At 36.6% G+C, this 23,236-nt stretch overlaps 1 long non-coding RNA gene across 1 annotated transcript; it reads right to left on the bottom strand.

Annotated features, from left to right (window-relative positions):
- Positions 1-11,146: 11,146 nt before the first annotated feature.
- LOC110350342 (uncharacterized) lies at positions 11,147-23,004 on the bottom strand. The gene is made up of 3 exons (XR_015450069.1): positions 22,211-23,004; positions 21,950-22,116; positions 11,147-14,473 (listed from the first exon to the last, which is right to left on the bottom strand). It is a non-coding gene; the product is annotated as an uncharacterized LOC110350342 (long non-coding RNA).
- Positions 23,005-23,236: the final 232 nt, after the last annotated feature.

Raw genomic sequence — 23,236 nt, 5'->3', positions numbered from 1 at the left:
ATGTGCCACCATGCCTGACTGTTATATCTTCTTTATTTGGCTTTGATAATTCATATGTATCTAGGAATCTATCCATTTCTTCTGAATTTTTTTCTCTCTATTTAGAGTACAGGCTCTCAAAGTTGATACTATTGTTGCTCCGGATTTCTGCAAGATCTGTTGTGATTATGCCCTTTTCATTCCTAATTGCATGGATGGATTTGGATCTTTGTTGTGATGATGGTGGCTATGAGTTTGTCTATTTTATTTAATCTTTCAAAAAACCAACTCTTCGATTCATTGATTCTTTGTATTGATTTCTTAGTCTCAATCACATTAATTACTGCTCAGATATTTATAATTTCCTTCCTTAAGTCGGCTTTAGGTTTAGCTTGTTCTTTTTCTAGAAACTTGATGTTCAATATTAGGTTATTTATTTGAGCTATGTTTTCCTGATGTGGGAATTCACCACTGCTATAAACTTCTCTCATAGGACTGCTTTCATTACATTCCATAAGCTCCAAGTATGTCATAATCATTCAATTGTAGACACTATGTAATTTCTTCTTTAATCTAATCTATGACCCATTGGTTGTTCAAGAGAGTATTATTTCATTTCCTTGTGCATATGCAGTTTTTGTTATTTCTTTTGCCATTTATTTTCAATTTCATTGTACTACGATCTGATAATATGCATGAGATAATTTCAGCTCCTTTGCATTTACTTAAACATGTTCTATGAGCTAGTATATGGTCTATTTTGAAGAAAATTCCATGTGCTGCTGAAGAGAATGTGTATTCTGTGGTTGTTGGTCAGTTTAGGTTTTAATCTCTGTTCTGGATAATGCCATATTCTCATTCTCCTAATTAATTATTTGTAATATTCCAATCCTGTACCAACCTTTCTACAAGTATATTTTCATTTGCTTTGATAAAGCCAGCCCCATTTTTCTCTAGGCTTCATTTAAATGTTTATAGCAAAAATCTACATGCAATCTTAAGCCAGATCCAGGAAATACAGATTCAGCACCAGTGATTGAGCAAAAGAAGACACAAGAGGGAAAGCAAGTTCCACGTGGAAAAAAAAAAGACAATTCTGATTTTGGACACACTTTCTCATTACAATCAAATTTTCAGAGTTAGAAGAGACTGAGCCATTGGCTTGTCCAACATTTCCCAAGTGTTTCTTATACCCTAGAGGCACAGGATAGTTAATGACTTTGTGAGCTGGTAGATTAGGAAATAGTATAGTTGACCAAGTTACATTGATTTTTTTTTTTACTAAAGTCTCATGGCCTTTTATGCCAGTGGGGGCTTATGTTACTCCAAAATTATAGGCAATTTGTTCCAAATTTATTTGAGCAAGAAACCCTTTTACAGAGAATCCCACAGAGCTGCTATCCTGAAGGATATCATGGGAGGGAAAGGCTGATTACATCAATTCTACAAATTGTAATCTAGTTAATGCCAGAGTCAGAACAAGAACTAAGTCTTTTCAATTTAGTGCTCATTGACAGGAACATTTCATTTTGTCTCAGGTCTTTCTGGTTTCTGAAAAGACATTCTGGCTACCTCAGATATGATAAAAATAGTAGGAGGAAAAGAGATAAGAAAGGAGCTTCATTCAGGACTGGCAAATCATAGGATTCAAGCAAGGCTGATTCTTAGAAGCATAATAACTGACATCTCTAGCACAAAACTCCATTGTAAAAGAATTAATTCTTAGTTGAAAAAAATGACAAGCACAGCAGAATTTATTGCAATATAAATATAAAGTATTAAAATTCTTAAACTTTAAATAAAATCGCATGCAGAAACTCTTATGATATATATTAAAGGGACTTTCCAAAAATATGCTTGAAATTTTGTGCCTAAACTCCCACTGGCCAAAAATGGAATATTTTGAGCAACAACAAAAAAATAGTAGCTGAGTGGGGCATTGGTGGCTCATGCTTATAATCCCAGCACTTGAGAGGCTAAGATACAAGGACGGTGGGGTCAAGGCCAACCTGGACTACATAGTGAGACCATATCTCAAAAAGCAAAAAGTATCTGCAAGAGATGTATCTAACTCAGTGAGGAAAAAGGGAAAGATGAAAATCACTTTTAGAACACAATATGAAAATCACATTGTGTTTTTCCTGTACAAATTATACTTGAGATAAGCAAACAGTTGATGAATGGAATTTTTCTTTACAGAAGTTTGCCAATTTCTAAAGGGAGGAGTAATAAAATTACAATGTCACACTAATAAAATAATGAATGTAGACAATGATCATCAAGGCCTCTAAGTCACAAACAAGAAAGAGAAGTAGAAGAACATATGCCCGCTGACAAAACCTCCAATGAAGTACTCCTGCCTAAAATTGAACCTGAATTTGACCAACCTTCTAGTTCCAAATACCCAGTCCAGCCCGGGATTTAGCTCAGTGATTCTGCCGCCTGCCTCACAAGTGCAAGGACCCAAGTTCGATCCATGGTACCAAAAAAAATACCCAGTCCAGTAACTACAGGAATCAGAGGAGCATGCTCAATGACGAAGATGTGGTGCAATTCCCAGAATAGGAAGTTCTGCAGTTTACCCTGGTTACTTCGACAAGGAAATTTTGCATGGGGGAACAAAAGAGATAGGGAAACTACATGTTTAAGAAATAGAGCAATGATTTTCAAATGTGTATCTTTTATTTAGATCCTGACAATATTATTTTTTAGATTTGATAAGGATGAAATTTTTTTTACATACTGTTTAGAGATACATATGAGCACTATTTCTAAATACTTTATTAAAAATAACCTAATGTTGGGTAGAAGCTTTCAAAAATGAAATAAGACTGCCCCTAAGATGAAAACTGTTGATGCTGAGGGATGGCTACATCAAAAATTAGTCTTATTATTCTTTCTACTTTTTTATATGCTTGAAATTATGCTTAATAAAAAAGGTTTTTTGCAATATCAAACTCACTTGTTACTTATTCAAGACAAGGGTGTTCAAAAAGTAATTTACAATTTAGATTAGGTCTAATAGACTAAATAATTGAAAAAACATGGGTGAGCAAAATGCCAACCAGGACATCCATCATTGACATCTTTACCATTACATTTAGTGGTTAGACATGTTATTGCAACTATACTACCCACAGAAAAAAAAAGGAAAGGCCAACCCAACAGTGTAAAGTGTGTGGTTCAAAGAAAGACAATAATACAAAAAGAATTTGGAAAGAGACTAGATACTACTGTCCAGATTATAATGTTGCATTGTGTATTGAATGTTTTAAGATATAACAGACACAGAAAAATTACTGAATAAGTTTGGTAAAATTGTCTTTTTTATATTTCCTGTTGTATTATGTCACAAAAATTAATAAAATACAATTTTTGGTCATCCTGTATTTTAAAAAAAAAGGTTTTTTGAAGTTGTTAATCATGGTATGATTTTAATACCACAGGTTACACTTAAGCCAAAAGATAATAATTGATTATAAAATAATCAAAGTTTACCTCTTATTTATATAACTAGTTATAAAATCATTTAGTCTTCAAATATTCTTTCTATTAAGAGAATTTTCAATCCATTTTTCCACTTAAACATAACATATAGTAATAGTAGCTGCCATTTATTAACATTTACATATAAATGAATGCAAAAGATAAGATATAAAACTGATGTGTTCTAGTTTATCTTAACAGTTTCTATTTTGTTCAACATGTAATTTTGAATCTCTATAATGAATTTCTAATCATATGTCACAATATTTAGAAAAATGAATACTTTTAACCATGTCCCAAGTTAACATTTCATGACACTCTCCCTTCTACTGAATTCAGTGCACATTTGTGCACAAAATCTGTAACTAATATCACAGACTTACCCTCTATTTAATCACTGACCATTTTATCAATCAACTTACTCAGTAATTTAACATATTGTAAATAATCAAATAAATTACTTCTCATAAATGTCTTGGAAAGTTCCACTTGGTGAAAGTACATCCTTATTGTATATAGATGAAAGATAAAAATTATTGCATATTTTTAAAATTTAGGTTTTGCTTTCAACATTAACACTGTGTAGTGTTTTTTTCTTAAACTAAGTTTAAAAGGCTGGTCTTGGTGAAAGGATACGTGAAATTCAAACTACACTTCCTAATATGGTAATCTTAGGCACATCACTTAATAACATGGAAGAAGTTTGAACACTCAAGAGTATCTAATATAATCAAGCAGTAGATAAATAGCATTGCTGTTTTATACCAGCAGTCATGAAACTCTTTCTATAAAAAGCCGGACAAAGAATAATTTGGGATTTGCAGACCACGGTATCAATTGAAAGCATTCAGCTCTGCTTTTGGAGTATGAAAGCAACCATAAACAATTTGTGAAAAAATTAGACTGGTTATATTCCAGTACCACTTTGTATACCACTTAAATTTGAGTTTTATATACCTTTTCATTTATCATGAAATATCATTTTTAAAGTTTGTTTCAACCATTTAAAAATACAAAAACTTTACTTAGGTCAAAAGCAACATAACAGACAGTGAGCCATATGTGGTTAATCGGCTATATTTCATCAATCCTCACTTAACAAAAATTTATATTCTTGTTAGTTGTATTGTGTTTCTTAGAGGACGGCAGAAGCAGGCATCATTATGTACCTGTTTAACGTGTAGAAGAAATGTGTTACATGATTGCAAATCAGAAAGAAAACTATCTGAAGGGTCTTCAGTATAATTCTGTCTGAAGTTTTGTTCTAATATATTGTAAATATTCACATGAAAAGAAACCTAACCTTTTTAAAAGTCCCTGCAAGAATCCAAGTTATAAAACAGCTGGAAAAACAAGTTAGTTAAAAGGTAATTAATTACCACTGATACAATGCCAGAGAGAGTGAGTTTAATTGAGGATCTCTAAATGTAAAGGAGGACTTGATTGGAAATAGACTACAAAGGAGAGAAGTCATCAGGTTAATGTGTGAGTAGTCCTGGGGATGAAGCATATGTGTTTGTATTGGCTTCTGAGATGGAAAATAAAGAAAAAGAAATCAGTAACTGTCTCAAATAGGTATAACAGTGAAGAGTAAATTAAAGTGCAAAAAATGCAGCTCTCTCTAATAAAAGGGGACAAAACTGGGTAAAATGAGAAGATGACCTTGGAGGTAATGATTGCTCGAAACACAACTTTAATGCCTTCCCTTTGAAAATCGGCAGGCACGTAATTTGAAGATGGAATAAAACTCTATTTCCTAAATGCCTGAATCCTAAATACCTGAATCAAAAATGAAGAGAGGTATGCACCTTGGATGAATTTAGACTCTAAGATTCGAGGTGACATAACCAATATTTTCTTAATTCCTAATTAATAAAATAGCCATCATCTATAAATTGCCTATCAGGTGTCTGGTAACACCTCAAATGACACAACCAATGTACAAAGTTCTCATCTATATAATAAGGACTAAAGAGACAAATAACCTTCTTAAGGTAACACACCTAAACATGAAGTTAGGCAGAAATTTGAACCCAATTTAGGCTCAAAAATCCACTGTGCCCTTTCCCATTTTGCAGCAAACAGAATAAGACTTACTTTAGTATTTCACATCTGCCCCTCCATACTCCTCAAGGTGCAAAATGACAAAACATTGTAAACAAGCCAGCAACTCTGCGGCAACAGGCAGCCTCAAGAAGTTCTAGGCCCAGAGTCTGGCGCTCTAGCTACCAATAGATGCCATTATCAAAGCCCAATGTTTGTAACAGACAGTAAGAACAGATCACACACATGGCAGAGTAAGATGCAGTTAAAATTTGAGCTTCTGTCTATAACGTATTCACCACTTTGCATCCCCATTTCCCCAGAGCTAAAATTGAGAATTCAGGGGTAGCTAGCCCAAATTTACATTTACAATCTATGGTTTTTATTTACAATTAGAAATTTGGTTTCTTAAAAATTTAATTTTCCTTAGTAAAGAATTAAAACTCTAATTCACAAAGGAAAAGCATGTACTGGAGCCTTGACATCCAAAGACATAACAAAGAAAATTCTTTCCACAGGAGAGCTACAAACAATTCTCCAAGCACATCTCAAAATCCTCATTTAATTAACAGGGATGATTTCTTCCCTGTAAAAAAAGACAGAAAGGCTCCCATTTCTCCTGTCTCTGTTTCTTTACACAACTGCATACCCTGGGGCTTCAACTCAGAACTTTGAAAGTAGGCCAGTGTTAATAACTTCCAAATCCTACAGGGTTGATTAGCAAGAGAAATGCAGTTACAAGAACATCTCTTAAGAGCCAAGCCATGTGAGAGAAACCGTCAATGTTCAGAAACAGCAGAATGAAAGTCTGAACATTTTCCATGTGAGACCCTCCAGCGTCAGAGGCACATTTTCTTGACAGAAAATGAGACCATATTAATCAATTGTGGGAAATAACCAAGTGAGCTTTTCTTAATATGAAGATAAGACCTCTGTTCATCTTTCCTATTTCCTTTTCAATATTTCTTCCTATCTTTTTCATTGGCCTTTAATTAATCCCATTCCTGCATCCTTTTTCTTGTTCTCTTACATGACTATTGCTTAAGAATTTCCCATTTCTGGTTTTACAGATTCTGACTCTTATTGTCTCTTTGCTAGAACACTTTTTTGTACATTTTTCTAAATCTTTTATTCCTAATTATTCTAACTTACTTTATGGTAATTGATAACTAAACTGACCATAGGACAATATATCCTCCAGGAAAAAAGCTACCAGACAGGTGTTTTCAACCATCATCTCTTCCCCAAGATAATTTCTGTTCCCTAGTTCTTTCTTAAACTCTCCTGGGCACTTCAGGAGCAAAACAAATTATGACATACTTGGATTAGAACACATCACCAAAAAAACACATTTTGGCAGGCTTGTTTTTCCTAAGGAGATTTTGACAGCTGGTAAACTAAGAGTTTGGGTCTCCTGAGATTCCTCTGCACAGCTTGACCAGGTATCACAACCACATCAGAATGTACTGAACATGGCTTTATCTACCCTATCAGTTTTCCTCCCCAGCCTAATTCACTAGCTGTTCAAAAGTCATTACTCTAAGTAGATAGGCTAAATAACTATATTAGTCACCTTTCTGTTCCTGAGACCAAATATCTGGCATACATAAATATAACTTAAATGAAGAAAGGGTTTATTTTGGCTCATGGCTTCAGAGGTTTCAGTCCATGATTGGCTGGCTCCAAGGCAGAAACATGATTGCAGAAGGGGATGGCAGAGGAAAATTGCTCACCTCATAGCAGCCAGGAAGCAGAGAGACAGAAAATGAGTCAGAGAGGAAGGCTCCAGATACCAGATGTAGTTCCCAAGGTCATGCCCCATGATCTACTCACACACTCTGAAATCTGCTTTACTAATCTAGGCATCTCTCAAGCCAATCAAGTTAACAAACAAGATTAACCATCACAGTAGCACTACACAAACAATTCTTATTTCTGTAATGTTAAGTTCTTTAGTTATTTTGAAGAGATACAGAACTATAACTGCCAGAAAAGAACCATCACTGTAACAGTATTTGTTAGAATATATGGGCCTAGTCTAATTTGGTGATGAATGGAATGAGGAACTTACTCATCTAACTTTTCATCTGGTTCTATACTTAATATCTTCTAGAACTGTAGTGAAATCATAGGAAACATGGAAGTGTTTCAAATACAAATGTGACTTTAACAGAAAAGATGCATTCCGTTTTTGACAAAACACCAATAACCTAAAGCTGAATAACTCAGACTTGATATATGATAAAGGTCAGAGAAGAACATCTTTTTAAAATACTTTGTGACAAATTTCATTCTGGTCATCCTCTTCCTCCTTCTCTGGTATAATTGCTTCTAAGCATATAGAGACACCCATTGTATCACTCCTTTTTTTTGCACTGCATGTAAGATTTTTGGGAATAGAAACAGGAGCATGGGTTAAAATTTGTACTGTTACTGGATTCCAATGAACTTCACATCTCTTTGGTAAGGTTGTATGTACTGAGACTTTTTTGGTTGATCAGTTTGCGTGGTAGGTTTAGATCTCAGCCATGTAACACTCTCAGTTGTTAAAAAGAAGCTAATGTAGTTTGTACTAATCTGTTCTGTGTTGCTAATGACACGATACCACAATGGATAAGTCATGAAGCAAAAGAAAATTGTTTTAGCTCATGTTCTAGCCCAAGACTGAGGGTTCACATTTAGTGATGGCCTGGTAGTAGTCTCAAAGCAGAGCAAAGTAATCATATGGCAACAGACAAGGAATACCTACGTGATATATGTTCTGGTTATTCTGCCTCTTCTTATAAAGCAATCAGTATTCAATAAGTCATGGTGGTGCCACTCTGTTGACTAATCCTCATCACCTCCAAAAGATCCCATCTCTATACACTAGGTGACATGAAGTCTCTACCCCTTGAATGTCTCACAATGGAAATTCAATTTCAACACATGAACCTTTTGAGGACCCTCGAAGCATTTCTAAATCATAGAATAGCAAACAAATTCCATTCAATTTCACATTGCCCCAGACTTTTTAAATTCTATAGAAACTCAAAGTTTCATTGGGCCACATACCATGAAGTGAATGCTATAACTTTACCAACTTTGATTGAATAAACTATGGTACAATGGAGATCCCTACAACCCTGATTTTCTTATACAATGTCTAACATAGACTTAATCATAAGCATATCTATAATTTTTAAATATCTTATTTTTTTAAAAATCAATTAAAAGTCTGAATATAGCAGAGCCTATGTACTTACATTTTTTGAATTCCCATTACATTGCAAGATGTATGCAAATTGTACATTTATTCATTCTATAAAATGATAACTATCTCATCTCCTAATTGGATATTTTTGTATTTTTATTTTCATTGCCTCTATCAAGACTTTACTAGGAATTTTTAAAGTGTAATTTAAATTATAAATATAGTTCATTTACTCAGACGCAAAGTGGTAAAATAATCTAATGTTCCATTGAAGTGTTTGATCTGTTAATACATGATCAAAAACTACTACTGAGTACATGAGTATTTTCCAAGAAGCTAAAAATAAAATTGTAAGCCCCTTTCTTTTCAGAGATTTGATAAGAAAGTGATTTATTCCAAGAATAATCATTTTATTTCACTTGAATACCCCTCCTACCTACAAAAGACAAAACAGCAGCTTAATGTATTATTGAACTTCAGATTTTGCTAATTTTGAAAATATTTTAATTAGAAAATGTCATATCCCTATGTTCTACAGGATTTTCTCTCTACCATGAAAGTAAACAGGGACCCTTAACACTATGTACATTTTTACAATATTTCACTTCCTATCTCAGAGTAAAATCAAAAGTCCTAATGGTGGCCCATAAGGCCTTATATGATAATCTGTCCTCTCTCACACTAACACCTAGGCTTATCACCAACCATCCTCCCTCTTGGTTGCTTTTCCCGTGCCAGTCATGCCTCCCTGCTATCCTTTCTGTATCAAAGCACATCCCTGCTGAAAGGCTTTTACTCTTACTGACGGAGCCAGCCGTCACTTGTCGAACAGTACCCGAATGGGGGAGTGAGGATGAAGAAAAATAAAGACAAAGAGATAGAGTCGGGAGGGCTCCCAGAGACCAAGTGCCCGAGTTTATTTTTCTTCTCTCTTTTATACAACAGGTGAGTTTGGTTGTTAATCATGACCCTTATCCAGAGACACCTGCTTCCTTGTTTTCTAGTTCTTTGGGAATTCCCCACCCTCGTGGGCTTCCTTGTTTCTCGGGGTTACAGAACGTTCATCACGTTCCAGGGCAATCTAATTCAGCAAGGACGCGGTTCCTCATAACATAGTCTCCTTGCTCTATACAATGGAGGGTAAGATTCAAAATGGAGCCTCTTTGGCTAACACCGCTCTCCACACTTACTATTCCCTATGCCTAAAATATTTGTTTCCCGGAGGAGTGCATAGCTCACCTCGGCACAATATTACCTCAGAGAGAAGTTGGTCATCCTATCTAAAATCTCCCTTCTTTTATCCCATCACTCTGTGTGCCCTTCTGCACATAGTAGGCACTCAAACATCTGAAATGTATAATAAAGTGTTGGTGACAAAAATTAAACAATTCTTCCCACGCCTCAGGGATGTCTTGCTGCCAACCCTCCCAACCCTCGCCTGGGGCTGAATGAGTAGAAACCTATTAGGCAAAACCCAGCATACAACTGTGCAGAATGGCCAGTGACTTAGGAAACTGAAGTAAAATGGCATGACCAGCTAGAGCTGTGATCTTGTCTGCCTTGCAATTAAATATGGTCACTGAGAAGCAAGGAGGTTTTTTTTTTAAACTCTGGAGAAGAGCTTATTTGCAATAAGATCAAGACTTTTGGGAAAATTTCACAGATAAACATGTTTGGAAGATGTGGGGCAGATAGGAATGGGGTTCAGGAGGCAATTTAGTAAACAAGCCCAATCACATAGGTGAGTAAAGATAGGTCACAAGTCCTGGTAAGAGAGGAATGGTATTGCTCATTAAAATGTCATCAATGGATGACTATTCTATATATTTGTAGTCATTTTTTTAAAAGTCTTTATATTAGTATAAGTGGCTTAGAAAGTGCAATATAAAAAGGAAAGCAATAAATACAGAAAAATATCTGGTATTGGACAATTTACTATATTTTCTAAGAGACAGCAGATAAATTGTGATGATCTCACCAGTGTGACTTCACCTTGAAATTGTAACCACTGGAATACACACTAAAAATATGTTTCTAGAGCTTTCAGATTCCCACGAGACAAATGCATCTGAAAAGGCTTGGAAGTAATACCTGGAGAAAAATTGTAAGCCCTATCTAGGGAATCTGATGAGGAGGAAAGCCTATTCACAGCAAGATTAATACACAGCATTAAACTTAAAACAATAAAATTCCCTCTGGACTCAAGCATTATCTGGTCTTCACTTGAGTGGTAAAATTGAATGATGAAACAAACAATTCAGTCACTTTTCCATATGGCGATACAGAGTTATAGCTCAAAGAAAGAGTTTTTAAGGTATTAGAAACTTTTCTTATGTTTAAAAAGCTTCATATCTAATAAAATCATATATAATAATTTCATATCTAACAAGAATTGTACCCACATATACTATTTTGTGTAGAAAAAAGTGAAATGACCCTGTTTGGAAACTTATTTTCTATTATGCCACAGTTGCTCTATTTCTGGATTTAGAGAACATGCTAACCATATTTGCTGGTATTAATATCTCACCTCCTGGTCCGGCGAGATTGCAGACTGTGTTACATGTTAACTTTTGCCAGTCAGCTCTCTGTTAAGTGCACCCAATCAGAAGCCCTGGAGGGACGCTACTGTCTAGGGGATAAAGGAGGGCTGTGCAGTGGTCCCAGCAGTGAGTGGCAGTCCTGGCTGTTTAGCAGCCACTGCCCTCCAGTAAGGCTCAGCCGGCCACGGCTGTCAGGGCAAGCTGTTTCTGTCAAGCTCCTTCATCATGACAGTGATAGCAGCATATTCCAATGGAAACTACAACTTATTTTCAAAGGACCAAATCTCACCTTGCAGGCCCTTCCTCTAACTCCCTTCCTTGTTCACTTTTCCCTTTGCCCTTGGATACATCCCTCAGAGCAGTAGCCAGTCCACAGAGCTACTTCTGCACATTTTAGTGTTCTCTCTTACTCTGTAGTTAACTACTTTGATTTCATTAAAATGCTTTATATCAAATTTCCCCTACTCAAATTGCTGGACCCTATTTGACATAGTAAATGTTTGGCAATGTGTCACATAGACATTTATTCATCTCTGTCAATATTATGGGAGTTGGGAAAGAAAAATTCATCTCAAAAGTGTCTGAGAAATTTGAATATGCATTTATTAATCCAGTAATCCACCAGTCGCAAATTATCTTATACAGTCTGTAGCTGAGCCCTGTCCAAGCCCTATGTTGGGGCACCACATGTAGCCGACCCTCAGAGACTTAGACTTGCTACTTTGTTCTCCCTGACCCGGGGATCAAAGGAGGATGAATGACAGAGACAGGAGTCAGCTTAACATGCTAGCAGCCAGGGGTGTCTTGCCTCTTAGTAGGCAGAGGAGCCTCCTCTGACTCATCTTACCTTTATTCACCCAAACATGGGCACGCACAATCAAAGTAACACAAGATTCATCTGCGTTCCAATATCCATTAGTACATTCTCTGGTAAACAACTTAACCTCAGCTGTCTTAAGTTTTCCCTACAACCTGCAAAATGCAATCACCCCAAGTGCAGCCATTCTCCTTTTGCTCACAGAGTAGGCTTCAGTTCTCCTCTGGTCTCCCACAAAAGTCCATTAAATAAGTACCTAGACACTAAACCATAAGAGTACAGTGGACCCTCAAGTTATAACTGGCCTGACATAGGAACAACTTGGGTTAATTAGGTTAATGGATGATTCGTCTGCCTCTTGTTATCTATAGCATGTACACAGATAAACATCTAGATCTCAGGTGTAGTGACTTACAACTAACTTGAGTTACAACCAGCCCTCGGGAACTGATCAAGTTCATAAGTCAAGGGTCCACTGTATTTTCATCAAAGTTGAAAAGAACAGAAACAGACTGAAACCAGACTGAAATGTCACAAATGCCAAGAACTCCAAATAAGTACAGCTAGAAAGGATTCATACAAACACAGACTACTAACTAGAAAACTGACAAAACCAAGGCAACAGCTCTCTCTTCTCATACCACAAAAACCATATCTTCCATCCCCACAACTTGTGCTCTCGATCTACCTCACTCTGCTCTTTTTATTCTTTCCAGATCACTCCAACATACTGTATTACTCACCTAGAATGTCAACTATTTGACTTTCTCCTCTAGAATGTACACTCCAAAAGGGTTCAGATCTCTGTTTTATTTCTTCCTATTCCTCAGCATACATGGGGTTATAAATGGCAGCTACAACCCCCAACTCAAACTATCAGTGACTCGCAGTTTATTGGTTTTACAGTTCCAAATTGTTAAGCAAGAAATCTGATTGCTACTATTCATCTCATCTCTTTAAGTTATTGAAGCATACATTAGCTTCTCATTTGTGAGAGAAAATCAGATACAGTCTTCTCTATTCTACCGCTCATTCAGAAATTCATAAGGACACACAGATGAGTCAGGAAATGTTTTGCATTTCTAATACAAAAGTGGTCATTTATTATAGCATTATTTTTCAGTTGGAAAATAGAAACTATATAAATATATCTGCATTTATATCCTTATATTAAAAGTGATGATACTGGCTACATCTATTTCCATGGTAATAGATTCATCAAATATATTTACATTTTAAAAGGACATAAAATAGAACAAAAAATAAGATTTTATTTCTATATATTATGTTTACAAAATTCTGGAAGGGTATTTACCAAAATGTTACAGTGGTTAATTTGGGGTGGTGGAATTTTGACTTAGTTTTAGTTTCTCTTTTAATGCTTTTTTTGTATTGTCTGATTTTTTAAAATGTAATCATTTCTTTCTTTTTTGTGACAATAGAATAAAGCCACTTACTTTCTGTAGGAGGAAAGTAGAAAAAAGAAAGAAAAATAAAACCTATTCCCTAACGAATGACTGTTATTAAAAAAAAAAAAAAAAAAAAAGAATGACTGTTATTGGACCCGGGATTTAGCTCAGTGGCACCACGCCTGCCTCGCAAACGCAAAGTCCTAAATTCAATCCCCAGGACCAGGAAAACAAAAGAAAAGAAAAAAATGACTGTTATTGAAGAAGCCATTCCCACATAGATAATAAAGTCACACAAGAATTAAACAAAAGTCAGTCATATAATATGTAATATCTAACAATGATACAACTGCACAGGATTGCAAAACATTGTATAAATTCTCAAATTTCATAACAATATTTCAAATTTGGATGACTTTAGACAATGATACTGAACCAACTCAATATCTTATGAACTTGTAAATAAGAGGACAGAAATAACAATTTTTCCAATGAACTGCACTGCAAAGTAATTAAATAGGAAATGAAAGGAAGTTTCTCTTCATAAAGGTATTCTGATTAATAAATGAAAATTAAATAATAGTATTAGAAAAACACCATTTTACAACTGCCAATGGATTATTGATTTGGTACTAAAACATCAAAGGATGCTAAAAGTCACAGAAAGAGGGAAAGCTAGATATTACATATCTCCTACAATCATCCTAAATACAGTACTATGCATTGTCTTTTCAAAGGAATCACGCCTGAATCACATCCACTCTGAATTTCTTTCTTTCTTTCTTTCTTTTTCTTGGTACCAGGAATCAAACTCGGGTCCTTCTGCTTACAAGACAGGAGGCGGAACCACTGAGCCAAATTCCTGGCCCTGCACTCTGAATTTAGCAGCCACTGTGCAAGAAGCACCCATGATAAATATGTTGAAGTACAAAAAGGCAGCATCAAGAAACTCCATTCTTTCATATTCCATGTGTCAAATTTCCCAGACTCTTCAACAGATACCCTGTGAGGAAAAGAAAGAGAGGAGGAAAATACAGATTTTAGGAAGACTCAAAAGACATGTCAAATTTCTTAAGTATAGACTAGGCTAGAATATTTAGGAATACATATATGAGTGATAGAGCTATAAAAAGGGAAATTCAAGAAAACCATTACTATCAAATTCAGGATAATGGCAAGAGGGACAGAGCTATAACTGGAATGGAGCAACTGGAATGAGCTGCTCGGGTGGCTAGAAAAGCTCTATTTCTTGACCTGGGTAATGTTTATCTTATAATGATTCATGAAGTCATATGTTTGATTTAGATGACTTTATGCTATTGTGTTTTATTTTTCAATAAACATGGTTTGAAATATAAAGAAGGTTGACATAGGCTAGGATTCAAACTTTACCTACCTGACAAGATGTTACAGAGAGAACAGAAAGCAAAGTGAAACATCATACAGGGGAAGTTACAAGATGTGAGAATGATGAAATTCCCCAACCTCACAGTGTTGTCTTGCCCAACTCATATCTCTTCTGAAAATCTATTGTGTTATCCATGGGGCACTGCCACATAGGCCCAAAGAGTAAAATGAACCATTCCAGCCTTATTCTAATGATAGTTTCTCAGACTCTTATTTGTTCTAAATATTAGGTATAAAAATGCATAATGGAAAATTAAAATGCCAATAATGCTGGAAATCCATATTTTTAAATTAATTTTATTGGTACATTTTAGGTATTCAATATAATGACATTCATCATTGTAAATCTGCACCATTACTAAGCTCTCTTGGTTCTTATTTTTTTCCCATTCCCCTGCCCTTCATTCAACCCCTCCATTCCTCCCTATTTACAAAGACTTTGTTTCCATTTTTTCATTTTCTCATATTAATTCCATTCCCTTCTTTCCTTTCCCCTACCCCTCCAACTTCCCCTTCCCCTTTGCCCCTTTTCTTCCTATTTCACATAATCTATTATATCTTTTAGTCCTTATTTACACTTTCAGTTTCTCACACTAGAGAAACTATTTAGTATTTACACGTGTGTCCTATTTATTTCACTTAAGAGTATCACCTCAATGTGCATCCATTTAGCTATAAATGTCTCTAATTTCTCATTTTTTATGGCTGAGTAGTACTCCATTTGTAAAGAACCCACATTTTCTTTATCCAGTCTCCAGTTGATGGGCAATTGGGCTGCATCCAAGTTTTAGCTATTACAATTTGTGCTGCTATGAACATGGGTGGGCATATATCACTGTGGTATGAAACTTTTAATTCTTTAGGGAAGATACCCAGCAGGGGAATAGTTGGGTCAAATGGGACTTCTAGTCCTAGTTCTTTGAGGCATCTCCATACTGATTTCCCCAGTGGTTGTACCAGTCTACACTCCCACCAGTAGTGGAGCAAGGTTCCTCTTTCCCCACAGCCCCACCAGCATTTGTTATTGGTTGATTTCATGACAGCAGCCATTCTTTCTGGGGTAAGGTGGAATCTCAGCATTGTTTTCATTTTCATCTCTTGAATAACCAGTGATGTTGAACATTTTTTCACATGTTTATTTGCTATTTCTACTTCTTTGAGAAATGTCTGTTCAATTCAGATGCCCATTTTTGGATTGGGTCTTGAAATTTGGGAGGTCTGGCATTTTATAGTTCTTTATAGATTCTAGATAGTAGACCTTTGTCTAAAGAACAGCAGGTAAAATTTTTTTGCCACACTGTGGGCTGTCTCTTCACTCTATTGGTGGTTTCTGTTGCTGTGCAGAAGCTGTTTAATGAGAAGAGATCCCACTTGTTGATTGTTTGTGCTAGTTCACAGGCAACTGAGGTTTTGTTCATAGTCTTTTCCTACACCAATGTCTTCAAGAGTTCTACCTAACCTCTGTTCCAGCCAGTTCAGCATTTGTTTTAAAATTTAGATCTTTAATCCATTTTGAATTTAGTTTAGTGCATGGTGAGAGATATAGGACTAGTTTTAATCTTTGGCAAGTTGAAACCCAACTTTTCCAGCACCATTTATTAAAGAGACTATCTTTCCTCCAGTGAGGGTGTTTGGCTCCTTTGTCAAAGATGAGGTGGCTGAGTGTGTCTGGAGTTGTTTCTACATCTTCTAATCTGTTTCACTGGTCCTCAGGTCTGTTTCTTTCTGAGCAGCATGCTGTTTTGTCACAGTAGCTTTGTAGTATACTTTCAAGTTGGGGGTTGTGATACCCCTGCCATGTCACTGTGGCCTAGAATTGCCTTTGCTATTCTGGGTCTCTTCTGGTTCCAAATGAATTTTAGGATTGTTTTCTCAAGGTCTGTGAAGTATGCTGCTGGAATTTCAATTGGGGTGGCACTGAATCTGTATAGCAGTTTTGGAAGTATGGCCATTTTCGCTATGTTGATCCTTCCTACGCAGGAGCAGGGGGTGTCTTTCCATTTTCTGATATCATCTGCAATCTCTCTTTTCAGAGTGCTATAGTTTCCAGAAAAGAGGTCTTTGATTTCTTTTGTTAGGATGATTCCTAGGTATTTCAGTATTTTGGATGCTATTGTGCAAGGAATTGTTTGCCCTATTTCTCTCTAAGTGAGTCTGTTGTTCATGGAGGAAAGCAATTGATTTTTGTGTGCTGACCTTTTATCCAGCTACCCTACTGAATTTGGTTATTAAGTCTAGAAGACTTCTGGTGGAGTTCTTGGAGTCTTCTATATACAGTATCATGTCATCTGCAAATAATGACAATTTGACTTCTTCATTTCCTATTTATATTTCTTCTATTTCTTTCTCTTGTCTAATTGCCATGGCTAATGTTTCCAAAACTATATTAAACAGGAGTGGTGATAGTGGACATCCTTGTTTTGTTCCTGATTTTAGTGAGAAGGATTTCAGTTTTTGTCCATTAGTATGATACTGGCTGTTGGTTTTCAATAGATGGCTTTTATCAGATTGAGGTAGAGACCATCTATTCCAATTTTTTGTAGGGTTTTTATCATAAATGCGTGTTGGATTTTGTCAAATGCTTTTTCTGCATCAATTGAGATGATCATATTTTTTTTGTCCTTGGCTAAATTGATATAGTGTATTACACTGATTGATTTGCATATGTTGACCCATCCGTACATCCCTGGGATGAATCCCACTTGGTCAGGGTGTATGATCTTCTTGACGATCTGCATTCTATTTGCCAGCATTTTATTAAGGATTTTTACATCTATGTTCATTAGTGAGATTGGCCTATAGTTCTCCTTTTTGATTGGGTCTTTCTCTGCTTTGGGGATCAAGGTGATACTTGCTTCTAGGAATGAATTTGGGAGTACTGCTTCCCTTTCAATTTCATTGAAGAGTTTAAACAGTAATGGCAGTAGTTCCTCTCTAAATGTCTGGTAGAATTCAGCAGTGAAACCATCAGGATCTGGGCTTTTCTTAGTTGGTAAGTTTTTAATTACATTTTCAATTTCATTGGTTGATATTGGGTTGTTTAAAATTTTTAGGTCTTCTTTGTTCAACTTTGCTAATTCATACATATCTAGGAATTTGTCCATTTCTTCCATATTTTCCATCTTATTGGCGTATATGTTCTGAAAGTAGGTGTTGATGATCCTCTGGATTTCTGCTGGGTCCACTGTAATTTCATTCTTTTCATTCCTAATTGCATGATTTGGGCCTTTTCTTTCCTTTTCTGATAAGGTTGGCTAAGGGTTTTTCAATTTTGTTTATTCATTTGAAGAACCAATTCTAGGCTTTATTGATTTTGTGTATCATTCTCTTAGTCTCCATTGCACTGATTTCTGCCCTGATCTTTATAATTTCCTCCCTTGTATGGGCTTTGGGTTTGTTCTGCTCTTCTTTTTCTAGAAGCTTGAGGTTCAGCATAAGGTTGTTTAATTGGGCCTGCTCTGTTTTCCAAGTATGAGTATTCACTGCTATGAATTGGCCTCATAAGACTGCTTTCATTGTGTCCCATATATTCTGATATGCTGTATTGTCATTGTCATTTAATTGAAGGAACTGTCTGATTTCTTCTTTAATTTCTTCTGTGACCCATTGGTTATTCAGAAGTATGTTGTTCAATTTCCATGTGTTTTTAAAATTCTTGTGGTTTCTTTTGCTATTGATCTCCAATTTCATCACACTAAGGTCTGATGATATACAGGGGATAACTTCAGTTCCTTTGCCCTTCCTTAAAAATGTTCTATGAGTGAGTATGTGGTCTATTTTGGAGAACAACCTGTGTGCATCTGAAAAGAATGTGTATTCTGATTTTGTGGGGTGAAACACTCTGTAAACATCTCTTAAGTTCATTTGATCAAGGGTTTGATTGATTTCTAGTATTTCATTGTTTATTTTTTGTCTAGTTTGTCTATCTATTTGTGACAGTGGGGTATTAAAGTCCCCCATTACTATTGTATTAGTCCTTATTTGATTTTTCATGTCTATTAGTATTTGTTTTATATAGTTGAGCTCACTACTGTTTGGTGCATATATGTTTGATTGTCATCTCTTCTTCTTGGATTGTTCCCTTTACAGGGATGTAGTGTCCTTCTTTATCTCTCTTAATCAGTGTTGGTTTGAAATCCACTTGATCTGCAATGAGAATAGCTACTCCTCCTTTTTTTCAGGTTCCTGTCACATGGAGTATTGTTTTCCACCCTTTTCCTTTCAGTCTATGAGTTTCTTTTTGAAGTAAGTGTGTTTCTTGTATGCAACATCTTGTTGGATCTTGCTTCTTGACCCATTCTGCCAGTCTATTTCTTTTGATTGGTGAATTGAGACCATTAACATTGATCGTTATAACTGATATCTATTGACATCATTGTCATGACTTTTTCTTTTTGTTGGATTCTCCCCCTTTGCATTTAAATTCTTATCATGCCCGATGGACTCATTCTGCGGGGCTTCCTGGGGTTGTGACCCTCATTGACTTTTCCTAGGATATTGTCTGAAATTTTTTGGAGTGCTAGTCTGATATTCATGAAGTTCCTAAGGTGCTCTTTGTCATGAAAGTATCTTATTTCTCCATCAATTTTGAAAGATAGTTTTGCAGGGTACATCAATCTGGGTTGGAGGCTGTTTTCCTTTAGGGCTTCAAATATGTCACTCCAAGCTTTTCTTACCTTGAGAGTTTTCATTGAGAAATCTGCTGTGATTCTGATGGTCTTTCCTTTGTATGTGTTTTGTTTCTTTTCTCTAACTGCTTGCAGAATGTTGTTCTTCTGTTGAGTTTCAGGAATCTTAACTATTATATGCCTTTGTGTACATTTTTTTTTAATCAAAGCTATTTGGAGTCCTATATGCCTCACTTATCTGTATGTCAGTTTCTTTCCTCTGCTTGGGAAGTTTTTTGCCATCACTTCTGTGAACAGTTTTTTATGTCATCTGCACTCTTTCCTGTTTCTTCATTGACTCCAATCAGTCTCATGTTATTCTTCTTTGCATTGTCTAGCAGCTGCTGGATTGATTTCTCATGGCCCTTTACTATTTTAAAGAAATTTTTCTTTTCCTGGTTAGTATTTGCAATCTTATCTTCTATATCTGAAATTCTGTCCTCACATTGGCTCATTCTGCTGGGTAAACTCTCAATGGAGTTTTTAATCTCCTGGAAATCTGTTTGCATCTGTTTTATGGATTCCATTTGTTTCCTATATTGGGATTCCATCATGTACCTCAGCTTCTCTATTTTTTCATCTGTGTCCTCTCTAGATTTCTTAATCATGTCTTGCACTATGGGCACAATCTCTGCTGTTATGGGAGAAAATATTTCTGATTTCATTTTTTCAGATCCTCTTTTGTTGTGAGTTCAGGGAGTCCAGGTGGTTGAGCATCAGATTGTTCCATCTCATTTCCCTTTGGGGTTGCTTTAGGTGATCTGGAAGTCTGGTTTTGAGGCTTGTTCATGTGTCTTCTCATTTCGGGGGGGGGGGGGAGAGAAGATGTGTGCTGCTGGTGCCTGGAAGTTTCACCTCCTATGTGTGGGGGCAGCTGTGCTCCTCAGCATTAGGGACAGTGGTATGGCAGCCTGGAAGGTTCACTTCCTATGTGCTGGGGGCAGCTCTGCCCCTCAGCACTTGGTGTGGTGATACAGTGGCCCAGAATGTTCACCTCCTTGGTGCTGCAGGCATCTCTGCTCCTCTGGAGATACATTTTAACTAGATCATCAAAATGAAAGTGTCCTGGGGCTGGGGATTTAGCTCAGTGGTTCTACTGCCTACTTCACAAGTGCAAGGATCACAGTTTAATCCCCAGTACAAAATATTAGCAGAAGTCTTATTCATTGATTTCTGAACCAGCAAAATCATTCATAATTGCTAGCAAAGGAAATCAGCCTCAGCTCATCACATAAGGCAAATTAACTAAAATGCACATAATTTTTCCTGAGTGTCCATTAATCAACATTAACTCTTTTGATACTTTTATCTCCTATTTTTCCATCTCAGTTTTTTTTCTTCTGGATATTCTGCTCCCTCCTCCATTGGGCACCACCTCAAAAATGAATGCAGTCAGAACAAAGGTTGAAATGGGTAAGAGGGTCAGGCCAGGGAGTAGAACATGGAAGGATCATAAGCATAAGCATGCTGCAAATGAAAATATATTTTAGAATTATCTTTCCAAAACTGTGAAAGATGAATTGGAGGATAGAAGCAAGGAGACAGACACATAGGAAGATAAATGCAGAGGATAGATGAAATTGGGCCAAAGAGTACCACCACAAAAAAAAAAGAAGAAGAAGAGGGAGGGGAGGGAGAGGAGGAGGGGGGAAAAAGAAGAGGAAGAAGAAAGAAGAAAGAAAGAAAGAAAGAAAGAAAGAAAGAAAGAAAGAAAGAAAGAAAGAAAGAAAGAAAAAGAAAATCAGGCATGATCAGGATGGACTCAGCCATGATCCAGATTCATGTTTCTAAAATATTCTGGTACAGATGAAGCCAATAAAGAGAAAGAAGCATGCCCCTTTCAATCTAGCATATTGATCTACCTATATTGATTCAATCTAGCTATTTCAAGGGATATTTAACCAGCTCTCTCAGCTTTCCTAAGCCCAAGCAAGTCTGAAAGGCATCTCTGCAAAAAAAGAACATTGTACCTGAAAGCAGGTATGTCAAACACTCAAATTAATCTAATCATAATGACTCTTTGATAATTTAGAAGGTTTTCAATATGTAGCAATAACAAAAAAATCATCATTACCAAATCAATTATCACTCCACGTGTGATTTACAGAAATGCAATTCCAAACTTCTGGTAAAAAAGAAAATAGGATTCTTAATAAACAACTGTACATTAAAAATACTAGAGTCAATTTCCTTTTTTTTTTTATCTTTCCTTCTTTTCATCCAGTCAAAATTAAACATTTACTGAGAATATAAGTCTTCCAAAGCAAGTTAGATGACACTAAAAGAAAAAAAGCCAAACAACATTTTCCAAATCTAGGACACACGCTGTTTTAAAAATATATCTGGTCATAAATAAATATATTGAGCACATTAATAAATGGCTCTTTCGAAAGCTCTTCACTCACCAGGACTTTAAATCACCACTCAGAAAATAAAGGAGTATTGAGAATTTGAAAAGTAAGCATAATTCAGTCCTCTCCAAGTTATTCTGCATTTTTTCAAGGTTAGTTGTTCTTGTAAAACATACATAAATATGCATATCTTCTCTCTGAGTCAGGCTCATTTCAACATCCTAAAGCAAAAAGAAATAGGAAAGTCATAAGAGAGTTTTAGATACCACAGCCTGAATGAAACTTGAATACCAAAAAAGACTGAAATATGGATACCTGGAAAAGATGTGTTTCTGTAGACTCCACAGCCTTCCCTTCAGGGCTCAGTCCAGGGCAGGCTGTGGGACTGGAGCAGATAGACTGCTGTGGCTGCTGAGCAGGGATTGGCAAGGGCCAATGGCATTGGTTATGAAGAGGAAGGTGGCCCAGAAGCTTGCTGCTCAGAAGGCCTTGACAGGCACGTTCCCAAAAGTGTGCATTGTGGCTCTGGGCGTTGTGGTTCTTGGAGAATAAAAATTCCCCCGCCTTCTGATCTGAAGTATCTACTGGTCCCATGGTCTCCTTCCCGGGTTTGAACTCCCTTTGAAATTGTGAAGTCATCACAGTGGGGATGTCTATGAAGCCCGAATCTGATGGAGTGAAGTGAGTTCTGAAACATGGAACCCTTACCAAGTTCAGAGCAAATGGCAACACTATGGAAGAAATCACCTTCAGATGTGCTCTCCTGCCTCCACCCCACCTGGTCTTGATTTTGCTTGGAAGCAGTGCAGCCAAGGGGAGGAAGACTCACTCTGGGTTTCAGGGTGGAGGAGGAAGAGCTCCAGTTGCCAGGGCTGGACCACTACTTCTGATAGAGCAGTACTAAACAGTAAGACAGCCCCTGGCCTTGCCTCCATTTTTTTCTCCACAGAATGTTTTGTTTTGGAAATGTAAGTTTATGTGGCTGGGCTCCTGCCCAGTGTATCAAAATGGTGTGTGGCTGTCTGAACTGTGTGACCTTTCAGGAATGTTCTGTTAAGCCCTGCCCTCTCACAAGAAGGTTCTGTTAAGCTCTGAACCCTGTCAGGAATGTTCTGTAACTCTGCCCCACCCCCACCCACCCCCACCCCCTCTTCAATGAGCATGCTCACCTACCCTGTGGCTCCCTATATAAGAAGGCTCTCATTTCTGGTAGAGTGCTCAGACTCCTCTACTAAAAGGCTTATCTCCGCCTCTTCAACTAACCATCAGATTCTCAAGTCTTCAAAGAATGAGAGCTGTGACCCAGAGCTGCCACACTGAGCAATAAAGCTCAGCTGTGCC

This window comes from Heterocephalus glaber, unplaced genomic scaffold (assembly GCF_053883595.1).
Source record: "Heterocephalus glaber isolate CG9 unplaced genomic scaffold, H.glaber_assembly_v1.0 deba00000901, whole genome shotgun sequence".
Classification (NCBI taxonomy): domain Eukaryota; kingdom Metazoa; phylum Chordata; class Mammalia; order Rodentia; family Bathyergidae; genus Heterocephalus; species Heterocephalus glaber.
Note: the sequence above shows the minus strand (reverse complement) of the source record. Positions and strands in the feature narration are given on the sequence as shown.